Source organism: Durio zibethinus, chromosome 15, assembly GCF_047325235.1.
Source record: "Durio zibethinus cultivar Kanyao isolate XHJ-2024 chromosome 15, ASM4732523v1, whole genome shotgun sequence".
NCBI classification, from domain to species: Eukaryota; Viridiplantae; Streptophyta; class Magnoliopsida; order Malvales; family Malvaceae; genus Durio; species Durio zibethinus.
This window is the reverse complement of record NC_143176.1, coordinates 6,400,007-6,407,785: the sequence shown is the minus strand read 5'-3', so window position 1 is coordinate 6,407,785 and position 7,779 is coordinate 6,400,007. Positions and strand designations below refer to the sequence as shown.

The 7,779-nt window shown below is 31.4% G+C and overlaps 1 pseudogene; it reads right to left on the bottom strand.

Moving 5' to 3' along the window:
* Positions 1 to 2,613: 2,613 nt before the first annotated feature.
* On the bottom strand, positions 2,614 to 6,140 carry LOC149514603 (disease resistance protein At4g27190-like; annotated as a pseudogene).
* Between the last annotated feature and the right edge of the window lie 1,639 nt (positions 6,141 to 7,779).

Below are 7,779 nucleotides of genomic sequence, written 5' to 3'. Positions count from 1 at the left end.
ACATGAATAAATGCGTATTTCAGTCAGATTAGGGAAGCGTATAAGTTGGAGATGATGACCTTGTGATGAAGTTTGACCATCCTTTTCAATAATTTGCTCCAATTCCTCACACTCAATTATCCATAAAGAGCTCAATTGTGGCAAATTCCGAGCGATAGTAGGTGATAAGATATATCTTAACCTTCCGCATCTACAGACATCCAATTCAGTGAGGTTTTGAAAGTTCACAACTTCGATGGGATCTTTCCATGCCACCCGCAATTCAGGTAGATCATACAATTTTAGTAGCCTCAAACTTGAAAGATTACATTCACCATCAAATAACTCTTCAAAATTAATGATGGTTAAATATTCCATATTTGGTAATTTTTGTCCTAATTTAGGAACTATCATATTGCATGATTGCTTCTTTTCTCTCATATCCTTAAATTGTAACACCTGTAATCATATCATTTCACTATTAATTCAAAAAATGTAAAAAATAACTAAAAACTTATTTATTCTTTATTTTTAAATTTTATATAAAATTTCGATTTTAATAATCTTATCATTAAATTAAACATATTGTTGTAAAGGTCTATTTAAAACATGATTAAATGAAACCACCAATATAAGTAAATCTAATGTCAATTAAGTTTAAAATTTAAATTTCTTAAATTTTTTATTCTAATCAATTAATTTAGAAAAATCTTTAATTTAGGACCATATCTCTTATAATTATTGTAGTACAATTAACTAATTATAATTTTGTATTATACAGAATCCATCAAAAAATTGTTTAGAAGTCACATTTTAAGTGGTGGCTACATAATTCTTAATTGTGATTGGTTAACTATAATATTGTAACAAAAATAATTATAAATGAAATACTCTCAATTCATTAATTTAAGTTAAAGACAAATAATTTAATTAAAATATAAAACAATAGTTTGAAAAGATTAGTAGTATATCATGAATAAAAATGAATCCATATGAAACGTTTAAAAACACAAAGTACTAGTTACATACTACATAGGGCTTTTCAATATATCTAAGAAATAAAGTTTGTTCTAAGAATTATGGTTAAAGAAATATATTTTCTTACACGCATTAAATATTTACAAAAATATTATTACTTTTCATTAATTTTTTTATTTGGTAACTCAGTTTGGTTTGAAAAGTTTTTGGCGTTAAACTAAACTAAGCCAAATCAACTAGTTCAGCTTGGTTTTTCTGATTTGACCAAATAAAGCTCACTCTACTCTCAATAGTGCTAAATGGTGATATTAAGGGTTTTTTAGTTCATGGTATTAATTATTTATGTTTTTATGAGAAGAAATAACAAATTTTTGTGCTACCATGCTATTATTTCTAGACTCCCTGATATGCATGTCAGGGATAGGGAATCCTTAGAAAACCAGAGTAATATTGTTCTGTAGCCCCTGTTATGCCAACAATAGGGAATCCTTAGAAAACTGGAATCCAATAGGGAATACTTAGAAAATCCCGCAGATCTTTTTGGATATTTCATTTGAGTGACTTGAAAAATAATGCATTGAGATCAGTGGATTAATCAGACAGAAACTCATCATTAAGATATGAAATGCATTTTTTCAATGCATTTCATCAATACAAATGCAATTAAATAATTATTTTTTATATTATTTTTTATCGATTTAAATAATAAAAACATTGATTTAGTGGTAAAATAAATTTTTAAAAATTAGACGTTTTAAATTTCAATCTTATTATTTATGAATTTGATTTAATTTTATGTTAAATTTATCTTATATATAATTTATTGATTTTTAAGTGAAATATTTAAATATAAATATAATTTCTTTGTTATTAATATTTTATATACTTGCAATCGTAATTAGTAAAATCAAGACTAATTTTAATATTAAAAAAAGTAGATAAAATAATGCTAAATAGTATGAACAATATGGTTTTATAAGAAGAAATAACAAATTTGTGATATTAATTATTTAAGGCTTTTTTTATGAGAAGAAATTACTATTTAGCATTTTGTGCAATAATTAATTGAACCGAAAACGAAATCTCCTAGCTTTTTTTAACTTAAAAGTCCATGTGACATTAAAAATGATTTATTCTCTTTTTTTTTTTTAACTTTTTAAGTCGAAATTCTTATCATATGCACATCCATGTGACATTAAAAATGATTTATTCTATTAATTTTTTAATAATGATTGGCGTAATAGATGAATTTAAAATATTTTAAAAAATGTAAATGAAAATATTGAGTTTCATAAGATCGTGAATGAAAGTAAAATAATATTGCGTAAAGCTTATAGATACTTGATGCATTTTAATAGTGACAGCTATATTAAAAGTCCACAATTGAGATTTTATTGATCACTACTTAAGTAGGGAGAAGTAGATTCATATTAGTTTTACCCAAAGTGATACAAAATCTATCTTTTAAATATTATAGCACTAGAAATCTTTTTGGTTGTCAATTTATCTAGAAAAAAAATTCAGTTATGTAGTCAAATTATTTTACTTTCTTAGTGTTTGTTTCCAAAGATAAAACATCATAAAAAAAGGTTTTATAATTTTCTCTACCAATTTAAATGGATTAAGTTTCCATTTTTTTTCTTTCCGCTCTCTTATCTATTCTTCCATTCTTTTATATTCCTCCTACAAAGTACAGTTGAAAGAGTAAAAACACAAATAAATAGGCTTACCTGTATTTTAGCCGAAATGATAAAAGGAGTTAATTGTGGACACTCTCTCATTTCCAACTCTTGTAAAGATGGCAGCGTCAGTACAATGTCATTTCCATCCCTTCCTTTTAATTCAGGCAAACCACGCAATGTAACCTTATGCAGCTGTGGAAGACCTTCAGCCATTGAGATTGGAAAAGTATATTCCAGCCGAGAGCAATCCCGAATCCTAAGAATTGTCAATTTCTCCTAAATTTGACCGTGCGACAATGAGGAAAGAGATGTCAAGTTATTGCAGCCACGTACATATACTTCCCTTAGAATTTGGAGATTGATGCTTGCCACTTCCGTTTTGGGAATTATTTCTTCCAACTCCGAGCAGTGGTATATCTGCAGTTCTTCCAGTTGTGCAAGACTTTGAGCAACAGACGTAGGGAACAGATATCTCAATTTATTGCAGTTGTGTATTGTTACAACCTTCAAACTTTGTAAGCCTACATGATGACTGGGTTCTTCTTGTATGCTCCTCAATTCAGCGATCTGAAATAGCACTTGCATCTCATCACAAGATTTAACTTCCAACCTTTCAAGACTTTGTAGAATTGGAACTGCACATGTCATGTCCCTGCATTTATCTATCATCAAAGTTTTTAATTTGAGCAAAAACCCTTGCGGTTGATGACCACTGCACAGCTCTTCCAAACCACGCATATTTGTTAAAGATAATTCTAACAAATTAGAGAATGCATTGGTTAGCACCTGCTGCTTTGTTGTATCAATGAGACATTTCATATGCTCGCAACTTTCAAGATCCAGAGAAGTCAGTTTACTGAATACCACTTGGCCCGACTCCAAGCTTGGAACAAGATTTTGGCAACCCACCATACTCTTCAAATTAAGATATTCTGTATCCCCAAATAACTGCTTGCATACCTCTATTACAGACCCCTGAATCTTTAAAGATCTCGAGAATGGGCAGATTTCAAAGTCCATCTTCCTTCGATAAAAATTAGAAAAGCCAAAGCCAATGCATACATAAAACCTTTGTAATTTACAGAACACAAAGTCTCTTGGAACATGTTCAGAAGAAACCTCTAAATATAATACGATCAAGTTTGACAAGGAATTCAACTCTGATAGGCTGGCATAGCTTTCTTCTTGAACTGTGTTCTCAGTGGCCCATTCTATTCTTCCACATCCATGCAAATATAGTTCTTCTAATTGGGACAATCTTTGTATCAACCGAGGAGGGATTCTCTGTAGTTGTTCGCAATATGATAAATCCAACAATTTAAGATTATCCAAATCACCTATTTCTTCTGGCAATTCTTTGATATCAGAGCAACTAAATGAAAGAACCTCAAGTTTTTTCAACTTCCCTAGGACTGAGATGTCCAAAAGTTCACAACCTTCCAAATGTAGAGTTCGAAGGTTCGGTTGAAACTGAAATGCATCTGGAGATATTAAACTACAATATTGCAAAACGCAAACTTTCATTGCTTTCATTCCTTCAAATAATTCACTTGAAGTTATGATGCTACCCCTTCCACCAAGTAAAAGGAATTGGAGATTTGGGCATACCAATCCTTTAGGAAGTTCAACCATCCGACTAGTGCTGAAGGAGATTGCTACATAAGGCTCAAAACTTTCTTCTTCTGGCCTCATTTCAACAACCTGAGATTTTATCACAAAAGAAATCTCCTTTCTGTATGATCCTATCCACAAAGCAACATCACGAACCAGGTCATGCATTTTAACATGCCTTTCTTCACAATTTAACAACAAACAAGATTCCTTAAGGATGTCAATCGCTGCAAGCACTTCGCTCCTCACTTCTTCAATTGATTCCACACCTTTATACAACTCTAGTCCCCATGCATATCTCACCAAGTCTTCTACATAAATCTCTTAATCTTCAGGAAATAAGGAACACAACAAGAAACACATCTTGGTCTCCGTATCCTTCAGATAATCAAAACTTACCTCAAGACATAGGTAAGCATTTTGTTGATCAATGTCTTCGATGTCACCCAATCTATGGTTTTTGAGTCTCCGATTTGCTGCTTTCCACCTACGATGATTTTTACCTTTCAGAGCAGTCGCCAATGTAACTATAGCGATGGGCAAACCTTTACATTTTTTGATAATTTTAGTTGCCACATTTTTAATAGCATCATCAGAAGAGTCGTTCAGACCTGCTTTGGTGGCAAATAAAATCCAAGCCTCATGGTCATCTAAAAAACCAAGTTGTATTCTCCTTTGACATTCCATGGCAACACACACTTTTTGACGGCGTGTTGTTAAAAGAATTTTGCAGCCTTTGTGAACCTCACCAATTGGAATTCCCATCGCCTCCTTTAAGTCAATATTTGCCCAAACATCATCAAGGATTATTAGAATCTTTTCCTCCTTCTGCAATTTCAACCATAATTCTTGCACTGATCTTCTTCCTCGTTCATTCTTCATATCGAAATCTAAGTATTTTGCAATTTCATCTCGAATTGTTTCAAAGTTTGTCTTTTGAGATACAGTAGTAATCACAACTTTGTCAAACAGATTTAATTTTTGGGCATGAGTTCCAACTTCACGCACTAGGGTTGTCTTGCCCACCCCTCCCATCCCCCACAATCCAATCATGCTAACATTGTCATCCTGTAGGGCCTCAATGATCTGATTGAAAGCAATATTGGAAGACTTAGAAACCATAAAATCCTTAGATGAAAGGAATTCTATGGTTGGAATTGTACTAGGAGAAGAGTAGCCCACTCGTCCAGGTTGACCAAATTTGGTAATCTTTTCTAGAAGCTCAAAAGTAACAAGAGTGTTCTTTATTGCTTTCTTGCTTAATCTATACCGCCAACTCCAAATAGGACACCAATTGAAACATCTCTTGTTTTGCTGCAATTCATTTTCTAGAGTTTCCATATCTAATAGGATTTTGTCCGCCTTTGATAGCAAGTCTCTGACATCATCTTCAATTCCTTGAAGTCGCCTTTCAGCATCCTCAATCTCATGTTGCAGCCGGACCCGTGCCATTATTAGTTCTTCTTTTCTTTCTTTGAGCTTTTCAACATTGTCATGAAAACGGCGAGTGTGATTAAATTGATCTCCTATTGGCTTCGCCACCCAATCTACGAGCAATGTTCCCACGCAGTTAGAAAGAGCAGACTCACAAAACCCACAAGCCATTCTTGACAAGCTCAAGTTGAAGAAACTTCTGCCAAGCATAAAAATATTGGCTATGAGATAAATCATGGTGATGATACTATAAAGAAAATTAAAGAATAATGAAGGTGAACTCTCTAAACATACCAAGCAAGGTGAAGATAGTCCAAAGTGTGACAACCAACTGTTTTTTAACTTTTCCACCAACTAACACTTTTTAAGTGCGTAACAAAGCAAGGTGAAGACAATTCAAAGTATGAGAAGCAAATGCCTTTCTTCAGCACTCTACCAAGCTGAAAAAACGAGATTAAAAAGCAATATTTTTAGATAATTTATAAGAAAATATTACTCAGAAATATGAAATAAAAAAATTAGTGTTGATATGATAGAAAACCAAAAAAATATATCATGCTACAACAATTAACCGACAATTTTAAAAATGATTAATTACAGGTTTAGTCAACCAATTTTAGTTGATTTTTTATTTTGGACACCGAACTATGAAAAGTAACGATTTAGTCACCAATATTACAAAGATTTGTTTCTTTGATTATCCGAACATTTAGGGTTAAATGTTGGATGCCTTACTGTAAGAATATATCATCTACAATTATATTAACTACAATTGTAGTATATAATTAACCAATCACAATTTAAAACCAAACCTAAGAACTTAAAAACTAGATACGCCACCCTCAACCACTTATCACCACCAATGGCACCGTTTCCTCTCTCCTCTCCTCTCCTTTCCTCTGGCTCTACCCCTTCACAGCTAGAGAAACTCCAATAACCCAAGATCAAAAGACCCTAGAACCCAAAACGGCTACCTGCATCCGCCTTTCTACTCCACTACAACCAATTTTTTTGTTGTTTTTTTAATATTGACAAAAAAAAAAAGTTAAATGAATTTCCAACCTTTAAATGAATTTCCAACCTTACCACTTCCAGATAGAAGTAATAGATCCGAAGCTTTCAAGAGAAAATTTGCTTAAATAATAAATCCAATCTTTTTCAGATGTGATCTGCTTCACTGAAAAAATTGCAAATTAGATAAAAAATTATGTAAGAAACAAACTTTTTTTGTACAAAGAGAAAGCAATGAAGAAGTTGTTGCATTTACCTCACTTGGTGCCTTCTAATTCTTCGAGGTTTCATTCATGACGGATCATTGAAAACAAAGAAAAGAAATTTGAAGATTGGATTTTTTTTCTCTTTCTTTTTTTTTGGTATTTTTGAGATGAAAATGACAAACAAAGTGGAAACTAGAGAGAAAGAAAATATTGAAGAGTAGCTCTTTTTTTTTTTTTTTTGAAGTTACAAGGAAGGAAATGTAGAATCAAACAAAATTCAACTAAAGTTTTTTTTTCTTTTTTCTTTTTGAGTTGAAGGAAAAGCCAGCAGAGTAGAAATCAACCTTAGAACTCTTGGCCAAAAGAAAAAGGAAATCAAGCTCGCACTGAAATGATCAAAAAGCTTGGAAATTGAACAAAAAAGATTAACAGAACACCCAGCTTCTGAAAGCAGAAATGGGTTTTTGCTTTTTTTTTTTTTTCAATATTGTTTTTTCGTTATAAAATTCATAGTGGCCGGCCCATGACTTCGTTTCTTCTCGGGGTCTTCTTTTTTTATTCTTCTTCTTTAATCTAAGTAATGAAAGACAGCCTGCCCAATATTATTTTTATAATCGTAATGTTCCGTGATCTTAATTCAAAACTATAATACATTTAGTTAATATATATGTATAATTATTTTATAAAACATGTACATCCGAAAAATAAAATAAGTACATTTTTTATATTAAGATTATAAAAAAATTTTATTTTTTTATTAATTTAAATATAAATGTTTCTTTCCAATTAATTATTTTTATTATAATATCAAGTAATAAACATACCATGGCAATGTAGCTACTCATGATATCAAATTTTTATAATCAATTATAGTATTT